Source organism: Acanthochromis polyacanthus, chromosome 6 (genome assembly GCF_021347895.1).
Source record: "Acanthochromis polyacanthus isolate Apoly-LR-REF ecotype Palm Island chromosome 6, KAUST_Apoly_ChrSc, whole genome shotgun sequence".
NCBI classification, from domain to species: domain Eukaryota; kingdom Metazoa; phylum Chordata; class Actinopteri; family Pomacentridae; genus Acanthochromis; species Acanthochromis polyacanthus.
In genome coordinates this window covers 11,987,135-12,013,380 of record NC_067118.1, presented here as the reverse complement: position 1 = coordinate 12,013,380, position 26,246 = coordinate 11,987,135, and the positions used below count along the sequence as shown (strand labels likewise).

The 26,246-nt window shown below is 40.2% G+C and overlaps 1 long non-coding RNA gene across 1 annotated transcript; it reads left to right on the top strand.

Annotated features, from left to right (window-relative positions):
• Positions 1-960: 960 nt before the first annotated feature.
• Positions 961-12,871, top strand: LOC127534385 (uncharacterized). Its single transcript, XR_007942497.1, has 3 exons — positions 961-5,247; positions 9,670-9,810; positions 12,407-12,871. It is a non-coding gene; the product is annotated as an uncharacterized LOC127534385 (long non-coding RNA).
• Positions 12,872-26,246: the final 13,375 nt, after the last annotated feature.

The following is a 26,246-nucleotide window of genomic DNA, read 5'->3' as shown; positions in this document are numbered from 1 at the left end:
AGCGCTGTAGGTCATTGGTGATGTTATCCAGTAGTGGGGCAAAATTTAAGTGAGTTAATTCAGATAATTTAGGTGAAATTTTTATGCCTAAGTATTTTAAGTTGCCTGTAAAGAAAGAGTAGTGAGGGTCCTGGTCTGCAGGACTCCATGAATTTTCTGTGATCGGAAGTAATGTTGATTTTGTCCAATTTATGGAATAATCTGATAACTCTGAAAATTTAGTTATTAAGTTAAATACTTCCCTTAATGAAGTAGCCGGTTCTTCTAAATAAAGTAATATATCATCTGCGTATAAATTAATTTTCGGTTCTGTTGCCCCAGAGCGGATTCCTTGAATCCTGACATCCTGGCGCACAGCTGTTGCCAACGGCTCAATGAATATCGCAAATAATAGAGGAGAGAGTGGGCAGCCCTGTCTGGTGCCTCTCTGTAAGGTGAAAATCTTTGAGGCGATTCCATTAGTGGTGACAGTAGCTTATTTTTTATCTTATGCATTTTACTGTTTCTACTTTCCATGCTTTACTTATTTATATTTATATATATATATATATATTTATTTATTTGTTTATTTCATTTTATTTTTTATTCTTTTAACTCCAGTGTTTCCTCAGGGGGGGTCCTCCAAATGGGGGGCTGTGTCCAGTCTGATGCTGGGGTGTTGGCCATGGGTCCCCTCGGCTCGGCTGGTTGGGCGGCTCCCCACCTCGGTGTGGGGGTCCCCGTGTCTGTCGGGGTCGGGGGGGTCTGGGTGCCGGTGCATCCGGAGGGCATGGCCTGGAGCTCCTCCCAGTGTGGACAGCCCTAATGGAGGCGTTTTCCATAATCGTCAGTGTCATGCCATGTCTCCCTACAGCCAGTGGTGAGAGAGTGTGTGTGTGTGTGTGTGTGTGTGAGCCTATATGGAGGGAGGGTGGGATGGGTCTTTTTGTTTTTAATGTTTTTAAATGTTGTACAGCACTTTGCGCTACTCTCTTTGTATGAAAAGTGCTCTATAAATAAAGTTTGATTGATTGATTGATTGATTGAGTGATTGATTGATTGATTGATTTATCTGTTTCAGTTTCACCCTTCTTTCAATGTCAATAAACCAGAGGATAAGGAGTCAAATGTCTTTAAAGTCTTGATGTTTGGAAGGCATTTATCTGACTGTCAAATTATATTCAGCACATATACCAAGGACAGTACAATTTGTATTCATCCACTATCTCCACCATCATCTCATGGATTGTGCTGACAGCTGCTGTAGCCAGCTCCCTCTGCTTGGAGAAGGTCACATCTCTTTGGTCTTTTTCACATTTAGCTCCAGGGAAGATTTATCACACCACCCCACAAACTCGTGGAGTGCTGACCGGTGGTGGTGTGATGGGTCTGAGAGCAGGAGCAGGAGAAATGTATCGTCTGTGTACTTAACCAGATGACAGTCTGGGTTGACCTGAAGAAGGATGAAGAGGTGAGAAGATGCATGTGACAAATGCAGCCTATGCTAGCATCTGCTTTCTGTCTGATGGTACATGCCACAAAAAACATCCTGTTAACCATAAACTAACAATTAATGTCATTGGCTAATTAGGGTCCTTTCATGTCACTCAGTTTGTGTCTGATGAAGATCAATGCAGATAAGAACAGTTTTGTCATTTAACATTGTGCAGAAAAAGTCCTAAAAACTGATTGGATCGAAGATGACATCATACAGGATGTTAAAAAAAAATCCTTCTTGGGTCTGTCAGCTCCACTCTTTCCTTCTTCCCCTAGGCTGGTCAATCTACAATGCCATGCTAAATTGCAAAAGAGGTGAGAGCACTCCTAAGACAATAAGAGGTCTTTGGGCTACTGCTTGACTTGCCCACTCTGGTAGTAAGTAAATAATGATTACCATTGTTTACTTAAACACATTACTTAAAAGACTTGTGATGAGCCACAATCATATTGCATTTGTCATGCAGTGGTATACAGTTGTTTGCCTGATCAAGTGCAGTGATCTGAAGAGGTGTCATCACTCGTGTTCAGACCAGGGCTGATGCAAACTCCGATGTTATTCATTGGCTCAGTAGCAAAACTGATGAATTCAACCAGATTGAGAGAGGTTGTAGGTGCATCATGTTTCCACATGATGATATTCATCTTCAATGAAAAGGGAAGGTCCAAGGCTATGCGAACCCTCAATGTCTCTCAACACTCAGTGTCTTGGAATCCCCACACACCAGATTTGTATTTGTTGACGCATCATTGCTCATCTATCATGTGGTGTGTTCATCATCAGACACCATAACTGAGCTGGCCACCATGGGGTGCTTGCTCAAACACTCCATCACCCAAATATTTGTTATCTTTGACTGGTATGAACAAGTTTCTACCCAAAACCATGAGAGGCACAGAAGAGCTGAGGAGAATTTAACAGACTAGCAAAACTCACAAACAACTTCCCTACCTTGTCCTGACAAAGTAATGAAGGGCAAAGCAAACAAGCGGAGCCTTCGGGATTTGTACACACGGCATAAAAGATCAGATCAGGATGATCAGCAAAGCTAATTTTAGGCGTATATTAGACAACAACTCTTTGCTGTCTGAGTGGTGACACTGATGTCTTTGTGCTGCTGGTTATCTGGTGCTGTAAGGTTGGTGTCATATGACACCTGCAGATAGGATGATACTGTCTCAACATCAGTTTGATAGCAAGAATCTGGAAAAGCAGTGCACTCCATCCTGGCTATGCTACTCCCTGCAGTTGTGACACCGCTTTCTATCCCATGAGGAAAGGGTGTCTGCTCTCAATCCTGTGTGAGTAATATGTGGTGACATACTTTAGTTCATCAGAGAGGAAGATGCTAATCAGTGACGGCTGGTGGTAAAATTTGTTGGGTGGGCTAACAAATGCATAATACCGATTAAATAGTTAACATCACCTATGATACTCACAGTTACATCAATTACAGGTACACTATACTTTAGTGCTCTACATCAACACTCTTTCTCTCTCTCTCTCTCTCTCTCTCTCTCTCTCTCTCTCTCTCTCACACACACACAGATACACATGCCACATCAGTTGTCTCATCAGCTTGCACAGCCACAAATGCCGTCTGCGATATTTCAGTCAGTCACTTTTTGTTCATAAACAGCTAACATAGAATCAAGCAACTCGTTTTGGCTAGTCTTGGACGTGTACTTTGCAGCTTGTGTGTTTGACAGGTGATCTGCTCACTGGCTGTCTAAAAAAGAAAAATTGGTCACCCAGGTCCAGAAATACGCCGCGTTGGGTTGAAGTGGGGGATTTGTCAGACCCCCGTAAAGCTAACTCGTGTGCTCCACAAAATTTAATACAGTCCACAATCCTTGATAGTGAGTGTCTGTTTTTTTCACCAGCTCATTGTACCTCTGTACAGCGATGCGGTGGCCCTCATCCAGCTGACAGGCGGTGTTAACTTTTCCCAAAATAGACAGCTTGACGCTGTTTCTGATGTGACTTGTGCTGCATTCATGTTTTCTAATTTTGTCTGAAAAATGTTTCAAATCCACAATTCCTTGTTGAGTCCATGCGGTATCTCCTCCAAAAAGTAAGCATGGGAAACAGAAAAGTGAATTCTTAGCTATACTTGCCGTTAGCCAGTCCTTTCTGTCAAACCAAGAAACGCAAAACTTACGATTTTGTCGTTTGTCCCGTTGAGTTATTTGAACATCGTTTGGCCAATATGATCCTAGTCTCTTAACTTCCAGCTTTTCCTCCAAAGACATTGAGGAAAATGGACAAGAAAGCAAATAATCCACCTCATTCATGCTAACGACCGTCATAGCTTAACTTTTTCTCCCTCCTTCCTAACTCTGGCACAAATGGCAGCACCCAGCACCGCTGTGTTAACTTGCTGCTATTGGTCAAAAGTCAGTGGCCCATGGGCTGACTGAAGTTAGCCCAAATGATCAGTAAATCACGGGGGCGGGACATGACACCTGTCAATCACTTACAAGAACGAAATGAATGAAAGCCACCGCTGTGTTAACTTGCTGCTATTGGTCAAATGTCAGTGGCCCATGGGCTGACTGAAGTTAGCTCAAATGATCAGTAAATCACAGGGGCGTGACATGACACCTGTCAATCACTTACAAGAACGAAATGAATGAAAGCGGACTGTATCTGCTGGGGCTGTAAAAAAAATAAGCCCATTTAGAGATATTCTATGTTTTTCTTTTGACTGATTGGTGCTGTTGCTACCTTTGGTTTCACCTAAACTTAAAACAATCTGTTGTAAGTTATTTAAAAAATAATTTTCTCATATTTTTTTGTGTTGGCCTGGGAGGGCTTAGTCCTGTTAGCCCATTTATACCAGCCGTCCCTGACGCTAATAACCTGCAGATAATACACACAGTGAGGGGCTTCTTCCTGGCCCTCTACTGCCTGGTCCGCCTCCGTGCTCTCTGATCTCTCTTCCTCTTCTCTCCTCTTTTCCTCCCTTCTCGCTCCTACTCTGGGGCGGCTGTGGCTCAGGTGGTAGAGCGGGTCGTCCAATGATCGAAGGGTTGGCAGTTCGATTCCCGCTCTCGCCTAGTCATGTGCTGCATGCCGAAGTTTCCTTGGGCAAGATTCTGAACCCCGAATTGCCTACCAGTGACTGTTCCACTGGTGTGTGAATGTATACTGACTGATGTTGCAGGTTGATTAGCAACCTGCACATTAGTGTGCGAATGTGTGTGTCTGGGTGAATGGGAGCAATTGTTGTAAAAGCGCTTTGAGTACTCTGATGAGTAGAAAAGCGCTATATAAGAGCAAGTCCATTTACTCTCACTTTCTCTTCTCTTCTGCTACCCTCCCTCTTGGTACCTCTCTTGCTGCGGTCCTGGCCGCTGGTGTTAAGGGACAATTAGAAGCAGCTGCGGAGATGGCGCACCTGCATCTGATCACTAACCTAATAAAACCCAGCTCGTCCCTGCACTCCTCGCCAAATCATAGCATCAGCTCTGATATATTGTCAGTCAGGCCACTTGCACACTTTTACAATTCTCTGGTTGCTCTGTTCCTAACATCTGTTTTCTCTGGCCGCAGTTCCGCGACTGCACTGTCCGGTTCAGTCTTGCTCCACTGAGCCGCCGTAATGATTCTCCTCACCTGCAGTCCAAAGAGGACCTCTGAAGAGGACACAGCTCTCCACCCAGCTTTCCCTCCCATCACCGCTGCCGCTCTCTGTCACACGTCCTGTGGTATTAGTGTGCATTTGCCCAACTGCTGGACTGGAAGTCCCTTGAGCCTAAAGCCTAAAGGTGTGTTTGTTTGGACAAATATAATAATAAAAACAAAAGTAGCTCATAAGAGTTTAATTAAAGAGCCTTTTTCCATGGCTTTCTTGATAATAACCCAAATCACTCACGTTCTTACTGCCAAAAACAGTGCCTTTAGGCATTCCATGTTTTCTTTTCTGTCTGATACACACAGGAGTTAGTACTTGAGTACATAACCATTGTTTTTGATGACTGCAGCCATGCATCTTGGCATGCTCTCCACCAGCTTCTGACATTGTTCTGCTGTCACAGCAGCCCATTGCAGTTGCACAAATTCAAACTTCTTTGGTTTTGGGCTTGTGGGTCTCCATTTTGCATTTGATGATTTTCCACAGGCTTTCAATTGGATTTAGACCTGGTGACTGAGTAGGCCAAGGCATAGTTCCAATGCTCTCTAGGCTCCAGACTGCGACTAAATGGTTGCATTTTGCGATCAAAATTTGACCGAGTGCAGGAGTAAATTTTTCATCTACTCGCGCATGTGCGACCAGTAAATTTGCCGATTTCTTTTTAAATTATTATTGAATATTTTTTTGTTACTGACAAACATCTGGTCCACGCTTCCGCCCAGTAGACAGTTATGCGCAAATGAGCTGTTTGCCAACCAACATTAACTCCAAAAGAAGAAGACAGGAGTCGAACACCAAAGAAGAAGAAGGCGGCAGGTAGGTCAATGTGTGTAAGAGCAGGGGGCGAATGACGGTGCAGCCCCTGATGTTTCACAAAGCCTTTATTTACGTTCAGCCTTATTTTGAACACAAATTTACCTTTCTGTCCTTCACTCCTTTCTTGTTCTCATGCCAGCTGCTTATAAGTTTAGACGCATCCTTTGCTAGACAGCAAAAGCGTGGAACCATTTTCTTTCATCTTTACATGAATTTTCTGACTTTTTGGCAGTGTCTTCGTCATGTCAAGAAACCTCGTCTTAGAGAAACACTTCCTGTGCTGCTGGAATGGTTACAAAATAAAAGCCCGTAGCATTAAAAATACGCCTTCAAAATAAAAGCCCGGAGAGAATGGTTATTTTAAACTTAGCAAAATAAAGGCTTGCAAAAAGTGATGAATTGATCAGCAGACCTTTATAAGAGTAATTTACACGTGATTTGGTATAAATACATAACGAGCACATGCATAACACATGCCTGTGCTCAGCACAAGATCATTTTTATTAAAGTCTTCATCTGCTGGAAATTATATATCAAATGAGCAGCCTTGGTGGAGTACTGCACTCTCTGAGTAATTTACACGTGATTTGGTATAAATACATAACGAGCACATGCATAACACATGCCTGTGCTCAGCACAAGATCATTTTTATTAAAGTCTTCATCTGCTGGAAATTATATATCAAATGAGCAGCCTTGGTGGAGTACTGCACTCTCTGAGTGATATACACACGTGGACAAAATTGTTGGTACCCCTCAGTTAAAGAAGGAAAAACCCACAATTCTCACTGAAATCACTTGAAACTCACAAAAGTAACAATAAATAAAAATTTATTGAAAATTAAATAATCAAAATCAGCCATCACTTTTGAATTGTTGATTAACATAATTATTTAAAAAAAAAAACTAATGAAATAGGGCTGGACAAAAATGATGGTACCCATAACTTAATATTTTGTTGCACAACCTTTTGAGGCAATCACTGCAATTAAACGATTTCTGTATTTGTCAATGAGCATTCTGCAGCTGTCAACAGGTATTTTGGCCCACTCCTCATGAGCAAACAGCTCCAGTTGTCTCAGGTTTGATGGGTGTCTTCTCCAAATGGCATGTTTCAGCTCCTTCCACATATGTTCAATGGGATTCAGATCTGGGCTCATAGAAGGCCACTTTAGAATAGTCCAACGCTTTTCTCTCAGCCATTCTTGGGTGTGTTTGGCTGTGTGTTTTGGATCGTTGTCCTGTTGGAAGACCCATGACCTGCGACTGAGACCAAGCTTTCTGACACTAGGCAGCACATTTCTCTCCAGAATGCCTTGATAGTCTTCAGATTTCATCGTACCTTGCACACTTTCAAGACACCCTGTGCCAGATGCAGCAAAGCAGCCCCAAAACATTACTGAGCCTCCTCCATGTTTCACCGTAGGGACAGTGTTCTTTTCTTCGTATGCTTGGTTTTTGAGTCTATGAACATAGAGTTGATGTGCCTTGCCAAAAAGCTCCAGTTTGGTCTCATCTGTCCAAAGGACATTCTCCCAGAAGCTTTGTGGCTTGTCAACATGCATTTTTGCAAATTCCAGTCTGGCTTTTTTATGAGTTTTTTTCAGCAGTGGTGTCCTCCTTGGTCGTCTCCCATGAAGTCCACTTTGGCTCAAACAACGACGAATGGTGCGATCTGACACTGATGTACCTTGGCCTTGGAGTTCACCTTTAATTTCTTTGGAGGTTGCTCTGGGCTCTTTGGATACAATTCCAACGATCCGTCTCTTCAATTTGTCATCAATTTTCCTCTTGCGGCCACGTCCAGGGAGGTTGGCTACTGTCCGTGGGTCTTGAACTTCTGAATAATATGAGCCACTGTTGTCACAGGAACTTCAAGCTGTTTAGAGATGGTCTTATAGCCTTTACCTTTAAGATGTTTGTCTATAATTTTTTTTCGGATGTCCTGGGACAATTCTCTCCTTCGCTTTCTGTTGTCCATGTTCAGTGTGGTACACACCTTTTCACCAAACAGCAGGGTGACTACTTGTCTCCCTTTAAATAGGCAGACTGACTGATTATGAGTTTGGAAACACCTGTGATGTCAATTAAATGACACACCTGAGTTAATCATGTCACTCTGGTCAAATAGTTTTCAATCTTTTATAGAGGTACCATCATTTTTGTCCAGGCCTGTTTCATTAGTTTGTTTTTATAAATAATTATGTTAATCAACAATTCAAAAGTAATGGCTGTTTTTGATTATTTAATTTTCAATACATTTTTATTTATTGTTACTTTTGTGAGTTTCAAGTGATTTCAGTGAGAATTGTGGGTTTTTCCTTCTTTAACTGAGGGGTACCAACAATTTTGTCCACGTGTGTACTTGTTATGTTGTGTCAACTGCTGCACTATAAAATGTGAATTGAAAACATAGTTTCTGCATTTATTGTGCAAATATTTATCAGGAATACAGTGAAAATGAGAGGAAATGTGAATAATTACTTTGCAAATCGATTTTGGTGTGCGCCCCTAAATTTTCTACTTGCGCTCCTAAAATTTTAAGTTAGGGGCCACTGTGCTCCTAGGGAAAAAAGTTAGTCTGGAGCCCTGGTTCTGATTTTCCATCCAAGCTTCAACTGACCTCGTGTTAGTATGAGAAAAGTTCTGCTTCTGTTAATGCTTCACTAACAGCATCTCCTGAGGTAGGCTCATCATGACACACTGATAGCATGTAATGACAACACCAAGGATAGCAATAACCCTGTCAAGGTTATGACACATTTTCTGACACTGTGTCAACCCAGTTCCCAATATTATCCAGTTCAAAAAGGAATGTGGCACCTGATAATGAATGGGACAGAGGGACAGTCATGAATGCTCATCATTGCCATCCTCTCAACAGTATTCTAGCGCTCCCTCCCCTTTGCAGATTAGCTTATCTCAAACTATTGCTTGCAGAATCCTGAGTTGTCTGTCCTTAACTGGCTGCTGCAGAAAACATGTTTCTACTTTTAAATGTTACAATAAAGGTTTCACTGAAAGGTTTACTTCCTATTGACTGTCGAATTCATTACCTTGTAGTGATTTTAGCTGTTGAATTTAAAGAGTGCTGCTGGAATCTATTCAAAAACTTCTATTATTGTTTTCTATTATAATGTAAGCTACATATAATCTGTGCATTCATAACAAGATATTAATAAGTGATAATTGTATTCATGCTTTTAAACATTTTGAGCAATTTTGTAATCTAATGGATATGTAGGGTTCCTACATCATTATTTGTATTGATAATGTATTTTTCTTTAATCATATTTTAAGCTAAAATAGAAATGAACAAATCAGGACATTTAGAGGCCTGATTCTAAAACTTTGTTGGGTGAGTCATCAGTCTGGGATTATATTATCAATTATCCAATGAATTGTATGACCAACAAATTTTTTTTTACAGTTAAACGCAAATGCTTGGCCTCTTCCAAAACAATTTTCATATCTGTAATTGATAGACTATTACATTTTCTTCAGTGAACCTAAAAAGGAAATCAGTAGTAACTGTGGCATGTACAAGAGTTTAGGATTTGTGAGGCAGCTCAAAATTTGGCATTAGAATTTAATATCAGATAACATGTCCAGAGTTGACTTTGTAGTGACACTCAACAACCATGGGTTCTTCTAAACAACTGTCTGAGGATCTTAGTTGATTTCTGTAAATAGTGGAAGGTAAAACAAAGACAATCTTCTTTCCTGCCTCACCCTTCAGGATTCCCTGGAAACACCTCCACCTTGGAGGTCTTCTCAAAGAAAGCATAGCTCTCGCCCAAGGCAGACCTCACCATTCCCCAACGCCCAGACTTCATCACTTCCCAGTGCTGTGAAGGCCTCACCGCAGATCACCATGGAGGTACAGTCCTGCTTCCGATAGATTCTTCATCACAAATCCATGTTTCTAGGTGGGTCCTATCTCTATCCAGTCTTGTCTGGCCGCTTGCCTCTGGATTGGAGCAGTTCTGCTGGCTCTCCCTGCATTTGAGCTGCTCTCCAAGCTGTGTCCATCCGTTTGTTTTTTCTTGTTGTTCTGACCCTATTGCTTTAAACACCCAGCTCAGTTTAAACTTCTCTTGTGAGCAAAAAAAAGTATATTTAATTGCTCTTAATTTAATTGTTCTTGACCACCCTCCCTGAGCCCATTTCAGGTTTCTTCCTTTCAAAAGATTTTTTTTTTTTGCCACAGTCACCAAATCCTGGTCAAAGGGGATATTTGGATGTCTTGGGTCTTTCTACAATACAATTTTGTAAAGCCTTCACTTTACTGCGGCATTATCTCAAGATGACGGCCCGGTCGGTCACAGTGGCTCAGTTTCCCCTTTCTCCAATTTCGTTGTACACTGTATAATGACAATAAAGCACGTTCTATCCTATTCTATTCTACTATGTAGGTGCCCCGAGATGATATGCTTAGGCACTATGTCAGTACAGCTTAACTGAACTGAACTGAATGTCTTTTGGCTGAGAACTATACAGGACAAATTTTGTCAGGCTGTGTAGTTGTCGTGGCAGACAGCCTTGAGCTAGACTTATGTATAGTGGTGGGAAAAAGTTTTGGGACACCCTTACAATTTTAAACAATCTCAAATATTATCATGAAATATTTGTGGAAAAATTGTTTTATTTCAAAATGTGTGGCTGCATTAGACACAAACATGTACAAATAAATATATATTTTTTATTTATTGTTTACAAGAAAAACTAATAAAACTAACTTCTTGGCAGCTTTTATATGTCAGTTCTCAAAATTGTCAGTACCAAAGTCAACAAATAACAGAGAACGTGTTCAAAACTAAATCAAACATCACATCATTTAATTAATATTTAGTAGTCAAGCCATTAGCTCACAATAGAGCTCTAATCCTGGCTGTCATGTTCCCCGTGAGCCTTTCACACTCTTGAGGGATAATCTTGTCCCATTCTTTTTAAGGATTTGTTTACTATTTTAGCAGTAACTATGCCAAAAGAAATTGCACTTGAAGAGCAAAGAGTGATTCTTAATGCAATATTTCACAAATGCATGGTGTGTCAGTATTTTTTTTCCACCACTGTAGCTGTAGAGGCCACTCATTTGATCATGCCAGCAATCCCCACATGGATTTCCATTGTACTGCCCCAGCCACATGTTGGGGCAGTACAATGGAAATCCATGTGCCTTGTTCTGTCTATTTTCTAAACTTAGGAGGCATAAGCCACCAGCAATCCAACCACTGGTAAGATGTTTTAATTGCAATCCTTCTTAACATTCAGTGTTGCATCTACACTGAATGCTCAGTGGAGTTTCCAAGCTGACTACTTTAAAACCTTTAGGCAGAACTATTCTAAAACAAAGGAGGCCTTCAAGAGCTAGTTTACAGCTTCAAAAAGCAGAAATAGATTTCATGCTTCAGCTTTTTTGGTCTCTGTGTGATTTTGTTTTGGTACAAGGAGCTTAATTTGCAGACTTTTAATGAAACAACTGTTCTAGGTGTGTGCTAATGTAGGCTACAAACACTGTCTTTAGAATACACAAAAATGATGAAGATGACAATATAGACAATGATGCTATACTTGTTTAGAAAAGCATATTCTGCATAAGAATATTTAAGATGGCTGTTGATAAGTTAATCAGCTGTTTAGCCAAAGACTTGATCTTATGTGACCAGTTTGGGGTCATGCCAGAGACCACACTGAACCGTAAAGTGATGAACAAAGCAACCATGCTTTCACTGCCTTTGCCTGTGATTTGGACAGAAAGCTTGTCACTTCAGATTTCTCATTAGACCTGAGGGACCTGACCACCAAAACTTCTGAAAACAATGCTTAATTGTGCAATTTAGTCAGCATTTTCAAACGTGACAAATACAAAAAATGTTATCACACTTTGTATTCCTATACTATTGATGATTCAATAGAATTCTGTGAAACTTTTAGTTAGTACTTGTGAACTTGTCTGCTAGAATACCCACCACTGTCAGGTGTTTGGACAGTCAGCTGGAACTCTGCTTCATTGTCATTCCACTATGAGGCATTATGGTGATTTAATTAAAGCATATCCAAGACTTGAACTTTAACAATATGATCAGTGACTTCAAAGGAGGCCAGAAGAAAGCCAGAAGTGATTTAAGTAGGATGTTCTTCACTGGAATTTCATTTAAGAGGAATGTTTGACTCCTAAAGATGTGCTCAACATAGCATGTGCAAAACAAGTAGTCCTCAAATAACTTCACATTTTGAAGAAAATACAATTCAAAGTAATATATGCAGTGTGGCTGTGAGTTGCACTTTGCTGTTGTGGGGAATTTTGTGTGTTTCATGAGGGTACATGCAGAGCAAATGTAGCCCTTCGGTAAGTTTTATCCTGCAACGAGTTTGTGTCCAGAGCCCATGGTCATGATAACCTGTTTAAAATTTTGAAAGAAAATCAGCCAGGTGCCACAGGTTCTAGTGTCCTCTGTTTGTCTCCTTGACAGATTCCTCTCATTACCATACTCCTGCCTGCAACTCACTGTGCCTGTGGCCACCTCAGTCAGATCAGAACAGTCAGTCAGCCATCCACCAAGCCACACGGCAGAGGCACCAGCCATCAAACTCCATGTGCTTCAAGATTCCCAGCCACTTCCAAGCAACAGCCTCCTTGGAAAATTTTCCATAGAGGATTCTTCCTATATAAAATGAGACTTCTCCTACTGTCTCCAGTTGTGTTTTAGGGGGGATTGTTGACTTTCTCTCTATAATATTGTTAGATCATGACCTTACTATAAAAAGTACCATGAGATGACATATGTTAATATTTGGCACTACAAAAGAGAGCTGAATTCTTTATTGTGCCATTTCCTATACCCTTCTATTTGCTTATTTGTAAAGCATTTTGAATTGCCATGTGTCTGAATTGTGTTGTATAAATAAACTTGCCTCAGCTTGGCTATGTATCTCAACTCTTGAACCTTTGAACTGACTTTTCCAGCTGCAGTACAATTGTTAGTACAACTTTTTTTTTACCCTACTTCACTGTGTAAGCTTCCACCAGTCACACAAAACCATAGTTTTCAAAAAATCGTGGTTGGAGTATCTTTTTTATGTCACACCAATTCAACTTGGTCATGTCTGAAGCTGCTGTGGAAGACCAATTTAACCTTCATGGCCACAGTCTTTCTATTCCTGTCCTCGACTGATCCCAGAGTCCCATGCCACTAAATCATGCTTTACCCTTCCCTCAGGCGGTGGAAAGACTAGCATGTGCATGTTGTGAATGCGACTCCTCTAGTGCCACCTTTACACTGATAAGGCTATTTTCACACAACATTTAGTGGTGTTGCATATATTTAGCATTAGTTCATGCTATTTTTAACACAGTTCACCTAAATAAACCAAGGAAGTGCTTTTTCAGTCACTCTTTCTTTTTATGACTAGTTACTGAAACATAAGAAGCATCGCATTACAGAAAAGAATGAGGCTCACTGGGTCTTACCTTTCAACCCATGTGTGAACCTTAACATTGTGTGAACCACAACTATTAGGAGAGGTCCCTTTTTTAAAAAGTTTTGTCATTAGGAATGACACACAGAGTGTTTTAAAAGCACTTGATTTAGCTTTTATTTATCATTAATCCACAAATAAGAAAATGAATGATTCCAATAAGGCAAAATGAAAGCAGCCAATGCAGCTTGCTCTTAGCACTGTAGAGGGTTAGGTTTGTTCTTTTGTTTTGTTTTATGGTGGATAGCATTAAGAGTGTTTTGGAGGCGATAACTGAGTTAAAGTGAGCAAAGTTTATGGTTTATGAAAGTGTGTCACCATTCTTCAGTGTTAATGGCAATGCCAGTATCTTTATGAAAGTGGATCAGTATTTAATCACATAATGAATATTAATCATATGTCAATAGTATCTTAACATTTTACATCATTCATGGCGATGAAGTCACAGAAGAATAGAAATGCATGGCAAAAATAGTATACTGTCAAGAGACTCCCCAACAATTCACAAATCATGTTTTCAACAGACCTCATGCTTTATTAGGAGGAGCCATGTTCCCCGTGGCTCCACTGTAGTTTGCACACTACTGACAAATGGATTAGAGCTAAAGATATCCTTTCTCGGGTTATTTCAATGACTCATATAGCAGTGACCATTACAGCCTTTGTTATGCCCACCAATTATCGCTGGGCTTTTGTTAAGTGATGGATTTAACAGGTATGTCAGACTTCTCATTAGCTGTCCACTAAAGTCCTTTATTGACTTTATTTCTTTCGTGGTGTTTAATTAGCTTCACTTGTAACATGTTTGAGCAGGACTAATTGAGTTGAACCATTTAAATTGCTGTTTTTTATGTTCATTAATTTGATTTAAATGAAATATTCACATAAATATTTGTGAAATGCCTCATTATTTATAACAATAATAACAATAATAATAATAAAATATTATTAAAAAATAATCAATTTCAATTTATTGCAGGCCATTTAAAATGTCTTCTAAATGTCCTCTTTCTAAACTTACAAAAAATAGTAATTTCATCAACTATTTTATTTTCCCAGTGCTTATTTTGTATCATAATGCAGATAATTGTTAGTGGATTATTTATAATGTCCAACCATTTTCAAGGTAATTTTAATTATAACACACAGAGGTCAAAATCTCTGTCCTTCTGCTCTTCTTTCAGTTTCAATAAACAGGTGAGCAGCGATGTACCTTGCTGAAGGTATTTCTGGCTCTGGAGCTGCTTGGGTCTGATCTGCAGTCTATTTGTCTTGCCTATCCATTTGCCTCTACTGTCGTGTTCACTCATCCAACTGGTCAAAGCAGATGACTGACCTCCCTCAACCTGATTCTGCTGGAGGTCTGTTCTTGTTTAAAGGGAGTTGTTACTCTTCAGTGTCACAGATATGCTTACTTATTGGGAACTTTTGGATTCTTGGGATTTTCATGAATGTTTTTAAATCAGTCAGGTCTAATTCTATAATTACAGTTAACACTAAAAACAAAATAATTACATAATTATCAACACCTTACACTCAAGGAGCAAAACATTGGACCAGATTTTCACCACTAATAACACAAAGTCAGCCTCACACTTTTTGGAGAACAATACACACAGTCATTTGCAAAACACTAAACACACTTGTATACATCAGACACAGAAGTATATCATGATGCCACTTCCTTGCAATTCCAAAGCACTGACTGACAACAAATCATCACACCCATGAGCTAGCTGGTTAAACACACACATCAGGTGTGCAAATTGTAGACACACCAATCAGGTTTGAGCACTATTAAACTACTGTCATGCCAATATGGGCCCTTACAACACAGATCACAATCTCATATCTTTGAACCAATTGCACAGCCTCATCACAGTAATAACCAAATGCATCAGATGCAACACATTGTCATCTCGGACAATGTTTCATTTTACCGCTCTGCCCTGGTCCCGCACTGGTTTCAACACCATCCACAGTTTATAGTACTGTACCTTCCACCATGTTCTCCACTTCTAAATCCCATTGAGTTTTTCTCACCATGGCAGTGTAAGGTTTATGATCTCTGGCCCCAGGCTCAGCTGCCCCTCATTCAGGCCATGGAAGAGGCTTGTGACCAAATCAACGCTGCAGCTGTGCAAGGATGGATCCATCATTCAAGACGGTTCTTCCCATGTTGTCTTGCTGATGAGGATATTGCCTGCGATGTTGATGAAATTATCTGGCCAGATCCAGGTAGGCGAAGAGATGTGTGGTATTTATTTGTTTCAGATTTCTTTTTGTTTTCTTCTTTTACTTTGCAGTACTTTTAACCTGTACTGGTAGTACAGTATTTTATTTGTCCATTTTCTGAGCTTACAGTGTTGGGACATGTTTTGTTGTGATTATCTATGTTGACTGATTTTGGTTATATAAAGAGAAATAAATAATATTTTCAACAGTCTGCAGCACTGATCTTGTGTTGTGTTTGGTAAATTTACCATGTTGTATATTTGCAGTTTCTCTGTGTACTTCACTTACAGTAATCTAATCACTGAGAGGTAGAATTGCTAAAAGTGTTTAAGTTAAACACAGCAGTGTGTAAGCCTTATGAAATATGTGTGTTTCATATGGTAATGTAACATGATTTTTTATAAATGTGTGTACTGTTTTTACAAGAGTGTTTCATTTTGCACAGGATCTGAGGTGTTCTGCATATTATGTGTGTTGTTGTGTTAATTGTGTGTAGTGTTTTGAAATTCCAAGCTGTGTTTTTAAAATTGTGTGTTGGAGCCATTATTTATGTTTATTATGTTTCTTTATTTTTACTATGGACTGGCCATATAGTTTTGTATTGATCTGTAGGGGGAGCTAGGGTCCTGGGTTTTAAAAGCTCCAGGTAATTAGGCCAGGTGTGTTGGATGGAGAGCAAACAGTTTTTGACCATGCCAGCGTGGCAGTGTGATAGATAATTGGTTTGTTTGTTCGTTTTACAAAGTTAAAAGAAATGGTTTACTTAATGGACAATGGTTAAAGGAATAAACGGATTGTAAAAACTACAGTGCCTTGCGAAAGTATTCCGCCCCTTGAACTTTTCAACCTTTCGCCACATTTCAGGCTTCAAACATAAAGATAAAATTTTAATTTTTTGTCAAGAATCAACAACAATTGGGACACAATTGTGAAGTGGAATGAAATTTATTGGATATTTTATACTTTTTTAACAAATAAAAAACTGAAAAGTGGGGTGTGCAATATTATTCGGCCCCTTTACTTTCAGTGCAGCAAACTCACTCCAGAAGTTCAGTGAGGATCTCTGAATGATCCAATGTTGTCCTAAATGACTGATGATGATAAATAGAATCCACCTGTGTGTAATCAAGTCTCCGTATAAATGCACCTGCTCTGTGATAGCCTCAGGGTTCTGTTTAAATTGCAGAGAGCATCATGAAGACCAAGGAACACACCAGGCAGGTCCCAGATACTGTTGTGGAGAAGTTTAAAGCCGGATTTGGATATAAAAAGATTTCCCAAGCTTTAAACATCTCAAGGAGCACTGTGCAAGCAATCATATTGAAATGGAAGGAGTATCAGACCACTGCAAATCTACCAAGACCCGGCCGTCCCTCTAAACTTTCACCTGGAACAAGGAGAAGACTGATCAGAGATGCAGCCAAGAGGCCCATGATCACTCTGGATGAAATGCAGAGATCTACAGCTGAGGTGGGAGAGTCTGTCCATAGGACAACAATCAGTCGTACACTGCACAAATCTGGCCTTTATGGAAGAGTGGCAAGAAGAAAGCCATTTCTCAAAGATATCCAGAAAAAGTCTCATTTGAAGTTTGCCACAAGCCACCTGGGAGACACACCAAACATGTGGAAGAAGGTGCTCTGGTCAGATGAAACCAAAATGGAACTTTTTGGCCACAATGCAAAACGATATGTTTGGCGTAAAAGCAACACAGCTCATCACCCTGAACACACCATCCCCACTGTCAAACATGGTGGTGGCAGCCTCATGGTTTGGGCCTGCTTTTCTTCAGCAGGGACAGGGAAGATGGTTAAAATTGATGGGAAGATGAATGGAGCCAAATACAGGACCATTGTGGAAGAAAACCTGTCGGAGTCTGCAAAAGACCTGAGACTGGGACGGAGATTTATCTTCCAACAGGACAATGATCCAAAACATAAAGCCAAATCTACAATGGAATGGTTCACAAATAAACGTATCCAGGTGTTAGAATGGCCAAGTCAAAGTCCAGACCTGAATCCAATGGAGAATCTGTGGGCAGAGCGGAAGGCTGCTGTTCACAAACGCTCTCCATCCAACCTCACTGAGCTCGAGCTGTTTTGCAAGGAAGAATGGGCAAGAATTTCAGTCTCTCGATGCGCAAAACTGATAGAGACATACCCCAAGCGACTTGCAGCTGTAATTGCAGCAAAAGGTGGCGCTACAAAGTATTAATGCAAGGGGGCCGAATAATATTGCATGCCCCACTTTTCAGTTTTTTATTTGTTAAAAAAGTTTAAAATATCCAATAAATTTCGTTCCACTTCACGATTGTGTCCCATTTGTTGTTGATTCTTGACAAAAAATTAAAATTTTATCTTTATGTTTGAAGCCTGAAATGTGGCGAAAGGTTGAAAAGTTCAAGGGGGCCGAATACTTTCACAAGGCACTGTATATACACATTTATAAAAACCATACTATGTTACCATATGAAACACACACATTTCATAAGGCTTAGTTCTGTTTGAACCAGTTACACACTGCTGTGTTTAACTTAAAACACTTTTGGCAGTTCTACCTCTGGTATCTCAATTTCAATTCTACCTTTGGCAATTCTACCTCTGGACCTCTCAGTGAATAGATTACTGTAAGTGAAGTACACAGAGAATGTGTAAATATACAACATAGTAAATTCAAACATATCACAAGATCAATGCTGCAGACTTTTGAAAATATGATTTAATTTTATTCATATAACCACATTCAGTCAACATAGACAATCGCAAGAAAAGATATCCCAACACTGTAAACCCACAAAATAGACAAAAATACTGTACTAACAGTACGGGTTAAAAATATGTAAAGAAAATGAAGAAAACAAAAAGAAATCTGAGTAAAATAAATTAAATACTAAACATCTCTTCGCCTAGCTGGATCTGGCCAGAGAATTTCATCTACATCACAGGCAATATCTTCGTTGGCAAGACAACGTGGGAAGAATCATCTTGAATGATGGATCCATCCTTGCACAGCTGCAGCGTCAATTTGGTCACAAGCCTCTTCCATGGCCTGAATGAGGGGCATCTGAGTCTGGGGCCGGGGGTTAATAAACTTTCCACCGCCATGCCGAGAAAAATTCTTCGATGGGGTTTAGAAATGGAGAGTATGGTGGAAGGTATAGGACTGTAAACAGTGGATGGTGCTGAAACCAGTTCTGGACCAGAGCAGAGTGGTGGAATGACACATTGTCCCAGATGACAATGTAGTGGATCTGGTGCATTTGGTTATTTACTGGAAGGAGGTTGTGCAATCTGTCCAAAAATCTGATCATTTGATCTGTGTTGTAAGGGCCCATATTGGCATGACGGTGGAGGACCCCATTCAGGGAAATGGCTGCGGAAAGGGTGATGTTACCCCCACGTTGCCCTGGGACATTAATTATAGCGCTATGGCCACTGATGTTTCTGCCTCTCCTGACTTTACTGAGGTTGAACCCTGCCTCATCGATGTAAATAAATTCATGTGGGATTTCCTCAGCATCCATCTGTAAAACTCTCTGAAATACAGTGAAAGACAAGATTGTGTAGTTCAGCATAGGTCTAGTATGCAGTAAATTTACATGTAAAAATTATTACGTGTGCAGTATGTAACATCACAATGTTAAAGTGAACAATACATACCTCCACATACTCATGCCGCAACTGTTTGACCCTCTCTGAATTCCTCTCAAAAGGTATTTGATACAGTTGTTTCATGTGAACTTGATGTTTTTTCAGGATGCGTGCTATTGTTGTCAGAGAGACCTGGTGGACATTATTCAAAATGGTGTTGTCACTAATAATTTTGGCTTGGAGTTCTCTGAGCCTAATGGCATTATTGGCCAAAACCATGTTTATGATTTCTGTCTCTTGCTCTGGTGTGAATATAGGTCCCCTTCCTCCTTGTCGTTCTCGGCCCTCAATCCCTTGTAGAAAAAAAATACATGTAAGCTATTGTAAAATGACACAGGAAGAGGTATCAAAAGTGCCGATATGGTGCATACAATACAGCAAGCAGCTGATTACTGTAACTGTCGACAACTTTCTTTTTTTAACCTGTTTTCTTGTCGAAATGTCCTTATGACAGATGCCACTGTAAATCTGCTAAGATTTGGCTGAACTCTTAGTCCAGCTTCCCTCAGCATCAATCCATGATTCACGACGTGATCAACTAGTGTTGCTCGAATCTCATTCGACAAATTTGGTCCTCTTCTTCTTTGAGGGTGTTCTCCTCCTGCTTCAGGTCTTGCTCTTGCTCTTGCTCTTGCTCTTGCTCTTGCTCTTGCTCTTGCTCTTGCTCTTGCTCTTGCTCTTGCTCTTGCTCTTGCTCTTGCTCTTGCTCTTGCTCTTGCTCTTGCTCTTGCTCTTCCTCTTCCTCTTCCTCTTCCTCTTTCTCCTGCTCGTCCTCCACGGATTCCCCCTCTCATCCTCACTCGTCTTCCTCTGGCTGCTTCCATTTTGGTGGAAAGCAGGTGAACTCACCTGTTGCATTTTTATAGTGCTCAAACCTGATTGGTGTGTCTACAATAAAGCAATCATGTGTTTGCACACCTGATGTGGGTGTTTAACCAAATGGCTCATGGGTGTGGTGATTTGTCCATCAGTGCTGTGGAATTGTAAGGAAGTGACATCATGATATACGTCTGTGTCTAATGTATACAAGTGTGTTTAGTGTTTTGCAAATGACTGTGTGTATTGTTCTGCAAAAAGTGTGAGGCTGACTTTGTGTTTATATTGGTGAAAATCTGGTCCCGTGTTTTGCTCCTTGAGTGTAAGGTATTGATAATTATGTGATTCTTTTGTTTTTAGTGTTTATGCAATCATAAAAAACTGTATTGTTATGGTCACATCCTCTGGCTGTGATCAGTGACAGTCCCTTCCTTCCTCCAGTCCAAACTTTTGCCTTCTCTTCGGTGTGTTTTACCACAGAGGCTGAGCAGCAGGTGCTTAGTAATCAGCAGAGGCAGAGCGCGGGCAAGTGTTCCTGATTATCATCTCCACTCACCTCTCCATAAAATCAGATGCCACTGTTCACTTGGAGTGGGACTGTGAACATTCACTCATTAGTGCTGTGTACTATTCAGTCCTTGCCAGTTGTTTTGTGACTCTCAGTAATCCTGTGTTTCTTTGTTTAGTTCTTTCACCTTCCTGTGCCTCCTGGATCTGCTGTTGCTCTGTTCTGTCAGTTGGAGAGAACCTCACCTGTTGGATTCCCTGGGTTTCAGCCAGTCTGCTCTCCATTCTGGTCACCTGCTGCCAGCCTCCCACACTAGGAGATCCGTACGCCTTACCAGCTTGCCTAGCCCTCCCAGTACGACGCCTACCACACCACCGCAGTCCCACTCTCCACCCGCTGGGTCGTCTTCCTACTGGAAAGGTTGGAGTCACGTCACGAACTCTGTTACCCTGTCCAGTCAGCTAAGTCCCCCATACCGAGCACTATCAGAATAGTTTTTTACGATTAACTAATGTTCCTTCATTGTTTATTTCTATTTACTGTGTAGTTATTTCCAGCAAAGGTTAATATTTGAGTCTATTCCAACAGCTGTTGCTTTTTGCATAATTGGGTTTGAGCTTTTCTGTCAAGATTATTGTTAGACTGGGTTTTGTTTGTTTTTGGATTTGTTTGTATTCCTCACTTGGTGGTACCAAGCTGGAGTTCACATTTCCTATTTCTAGTGTAGTTAGTTTTCCCGTCCCTTAGAGGGACTCTTGCTTCGTCCACCTTCGGCGGTAGAGTTATTTCCGGAGATTTGTTTAGTTGTAGTTCTGCACAGTTCCAGGTTTAGTATAGTTCCAATTTCCTGTTGTAATTCTGTATTACATTCTGCACTATGTAAATAAAAGCATTCTAAATTATTTTGCCTGTGATCTCTAGTTCCCGCACCTGAGTCTCTGACACCCACACTGTAACAATTTTTTCAGTATATATCTATGCCTCCAAGAGATGCACAGAGGTTTGTACAGAGTCATTAAAACCTCTTTAGCACTAAAATCTGCTTCTCTGTGTTGCATTGGTGTTAGCTTTGACGATGACGTTAATTCAGTTCAGAGCGGGAAATTGTTTGCCCTCCTCATTGCACAGTCCTGTTTTCACGCAAGAATATAAAGCGCATTCTGCAGGTGAAATGGTGGATGCAAGAGATGGGCCACGGGGATGGCTGTGCCACATTTAGTCATTTCTATGGCATAGCTCGGAGGTTAATATGAAATTGTTTTTGTGTTTTTTTGCATCAGTATGCAGATGAAAAATGCTTAAAGCTAACTTTGGTGCAATACATCAAATGGAAATATTTGTTTAATATTGTACATGGTTCTTTTTTTTAATAAACTAATAATAACAATAATAATAATGTATTCCCCATCTGTATAAGTTTGACAGTTCTTTTGAAAAACTCAATGAAACAAACAAGTAATGCAAACTAACCTCAAAGACACCCCAAATAGCTGCATGTAGACCGAAACATCCACAAGACGGTAGCATCTGCCCCATCTGAGAGTTTCTAAACCCTCTGGTTTTATATAAGCTATAGTTTTTGGTATGATAGCTAGATATTTGTAACCTTGTAATTCAAATGTGTTACGCCCTCTGCATCTAGCTGGAGGTAGTGGTAGGATTTCCTTCTCCCCCTACCCTCCTTTTCTTCTCAGGTGGCTGTGTGCACAAGGCTGGCCTGCAGGTGGTACAGCTTGTACATGACGGCGCTCAAGCAACAGCAGGCCACTACGTGGTGACGTGACCGAGCTTTCAGCATGACAGTCTGGCAGGCATGTTGGATAAACACTGCGGCTCGGCCACAAACTTTCCCTTTTATTTCAAAAACACCTCAGCAAAAAGTATTTCTGAAAGTATTTCAGGCGAGAAATAAGCTGTGCAGCAGCTGAATCTGTCCTTGTTTTATTTCACTGATAGTTTAGATGTTTGAGGACAGTTTTTCGATGTGTGGAATCTCTGCACCCCGCATCCAATTTGCATACAGTAAAAATTCAGTCTACGCAAATGAGCTGCAGCCCTCTCTGGGTAAACACATTGGATGGCAGATGGAAACGCACCGCAACCGGACCAGAATGCCACATGCGGGGTGTTTCCAGCTGAGACCCGATGTGTCTACGCGGACCGGGCTGCAACTCATTTACATGGAGTAGACTGGACTCCGGCGTGCAGAGATTCCACGCATCGTGAAACTGTCCTTGCCTCCCTCGAAGTCAAGTCTACTTTATACAAATGAGCTCCGGGTAAACGCAGATCGCAGCTGGAAACACACGGCAACCGGACCAGCATGCAATGTGTGTTGTGTATGTTACTTTATGTATATATTATATGCTGTGCATATTACATGCTGGTCTGGTGTGTGTATATATCTATACTGTGTGTGTGTATATATATATATATATATATATATATATATATATTTGTCATATGTGTACAGAAAGTAGAGGATGGGGCTCAGTATACAGTTCTGTTGTAAGCCAGGACTGAGTGTGATGAAAAAGTGGTGTTTACCTCAGATCACAGTGAACTAATCTGTACATTCTTTCAGTACCCTTCCTGTAACACCATCAGCGCCGGCAGCTCTCATGAGATTTACTGCTCTGAGCATATGCCTCGTGTCATAGTGAGGCATACAGTGCCTTGCAAAAATATTCACCCATCTTGGCATTTTTCATGTTTTGTTGCCTGACAGTCTGGAATTAAAATGGACTGTTTGAAGGTTTGCATCTTTTAATTTACAGAGCATATCTACAATGTTGAAGATGTAATTTTTTATTATTATTGTGAAGCAGACGAAAAAAAACAGAAAACATCAATATGCATAACTCGTCACCCACTCAAAGTCAGTATTTTGAAGAGCCACCTTTTGCAACAATCACAGCTGCAAGTTGTTTTTGTTTTGTTGTCTCTATGAGCTTGCCACATCTTGCCACTGGGATTTTTGCCCATTCCTCAACGGAAACCGCTCCAGCTCCTTCAAGTTTGATGGGTTGCGCTTGTGAACAGCAATCTTTAAGTCTAATCACAGATTCTAAGTTGGATGACACACAGGTGGACTTCATTTCACTAATTATGTGACTTCTGAAAGTAATTGGTTGCACCAGAGCTTTTTAGGGGCTTCATAACAAAGGGGGTGAATACATATGCACATGCCAATTTTCACTTTTTTATTTTTAAAAATTATTTTTTTATATATACATATTTCATTTCACTTCAAACCCGACTCTTTTATGCAGATTCATCAAATAAAACTGAGATTTGTAAAAAATTATTTAAATTAGAGGTTGTAATGTGACAAAATAGGTAAAAAGCCAACGGGGGTGAATACTTTTACAAGGCATTGTATATATATGAGCTAAATGTCCATTTCCACAGTAGCTCATCCTGGCAGAAATGATTGATTTGCCTGCTATTCAAAGATGCTACTTGCTGCCATATATTTGTTGACAAATCAACCAAGTTTCAGCTACTTTAACAAATCTCAAAAAGCTAAATAGCCAACAATGATATTTATTTTTAGCTTCATTATAAAGATTACATATTCAAGAACAGATCATAAATGGAAGGTAGAGCAGTTGAGAGGGGCAGCGAGCAAGTCAGACAGAAAGCGTGTTCTCTCTAATCAATGTGTGCTGCAGTCATCACGCTGTCCTCCCTTGTGACAGTTTTATTATTGGAGCTGGCATGCAACACGAGTCATTTCCCCTAATGATCTCAGCTGCCTTCCACACCTCAGGACAAGTGAGTGTGGCTGACATGAGGTGGAGAGTTGTAGGGGGAGGTGGAATGAGAAAGGGAAGAGCAGGGAAAAAGATAATACATCTATGAAGAAAACAAAATATAAAAGAAGTGGTGCATGACAGTGAATTTGGACAGATACCATTGAAATCCTCAATACTAGTTACATTATTGTAAATCAAATAAACCAGCATGTGTAGAGAAAAATCACTTGCACTCATACAATGCTCCTGAAAAACACAACAAGAACACTGCATTTGCAGGTAATGCTCCCCTCACCGTTTATGTTCGTCTCAAACATAAACTGTTTGTACTGTGCACTGTACCAGTGCCACTGTGTTATCTACAAAATCAGAATTTTACATACACTGTGCATGAATTTAAAAGTTAAGTCCTTATAGTCTCATGAACAGTTTTGCAATGCCAGCATGCACAATCTGCTGATTCATAGGCTGAAAAACTGTGGGCAGTCACACTCGAAAAAGTAAGATGGAACTTCTTTATTGGGCCCAATTATTAAACCTTAAAAAGGAATTTTAAAAAATTTCAAAACATTCAGCCACGTGATTATTGTATTGAGTCATAAGAAGTGGGTTTGATCAATCAGTGTGCATGTACTCAGTCTAAAAACAAGGTAGTTTACAATATCCATGTTTGACTGGAAGCGATGCATTGGGTGGGGTCTGTAATCTAGTAGTGGCCTGCTAACTCATATGTATCTGTGTTGTTAATCATGCTTACTTTTTTAAATTAGGGTTGCTTGGCATTGCATTTGTGTAATATCTACAACAGAACCTTCTTTCATCTGTTCTAATCATGGTCTACGCTTCTGACTGCATCCTGGTGATCTGCTGCCACTGTCTTAATTCCTCCTCATGAAATTTTAAGAACATCTGTTTCTCTTATGAGTTGAATGGACATGAGCTGAAAATGAAAACTGATCTTGTTTAGACATAGGTAGGCTCCTTGCAGTTAATTGTCATCACTGCTAACAGATTGCCTATATTTATATTTATATATAAATAGTATAGTACTTATATATAAATATGTACATGTGCTTTTATACTCTACTCTTGCGAATCCCCGATAATGATCAAGACTTGCTTTTCACCTCTGCACACATAGATTTAGTCATATGCAGCTGTTAGACAGGTCATGGTTCCATGACTGTGAAGGTTAAAGGTGCAACTTTATTACTGGCTAGTTTAAATAGAGGTAAATGACAGCATGGGATTCAATCAGCTCAGGTTGTATGGCAAGAGCCTCTCATAAATATCATCATCTCTCATCATTATGTGCAAGTGTTTAGGGTCAGATGCAGCAATTGGAATACAAATTGCCTTAAATGTGTTTTCCTCACATGCTCACTGGGCGTGAGGAGATCACTCTTTTGGCTGAAAATAAGTTGAGACAAAACATTGTGAATCTAGGATTTAATCAAACATTTCTTTATTTTCTTGAAAGTCATTGCAACAACTAAAAATTGTCTTCCATTGGTCTCAAGACACAATTGTCCCTTGTTACACCGCAGTATAATAGCAATAATAGTCATCAGCAACAGCACAGCAGTGATTGTTTCCTGTTTGTGCCAGATGTATCTATCTTGGTTTGAGTGTATTATGAATATCTTGCCTTTCCCTCCATTATCTCTAGAGAGTCTGGATACATTGGAATAGTCACAAAAATACAGCAGATGTATCCATACAGGGCTTGAAATTAATCTGCAGTAATTATTTACCTGTTAGATACCTGCCTCAGTTTTTCAGCAGAACATTGACAGACAGAAGAACTGAAGGCTTCTAATTAGGCATTGCATGACACTGACAGTTGGATGTACCAGAAAACTTCCAA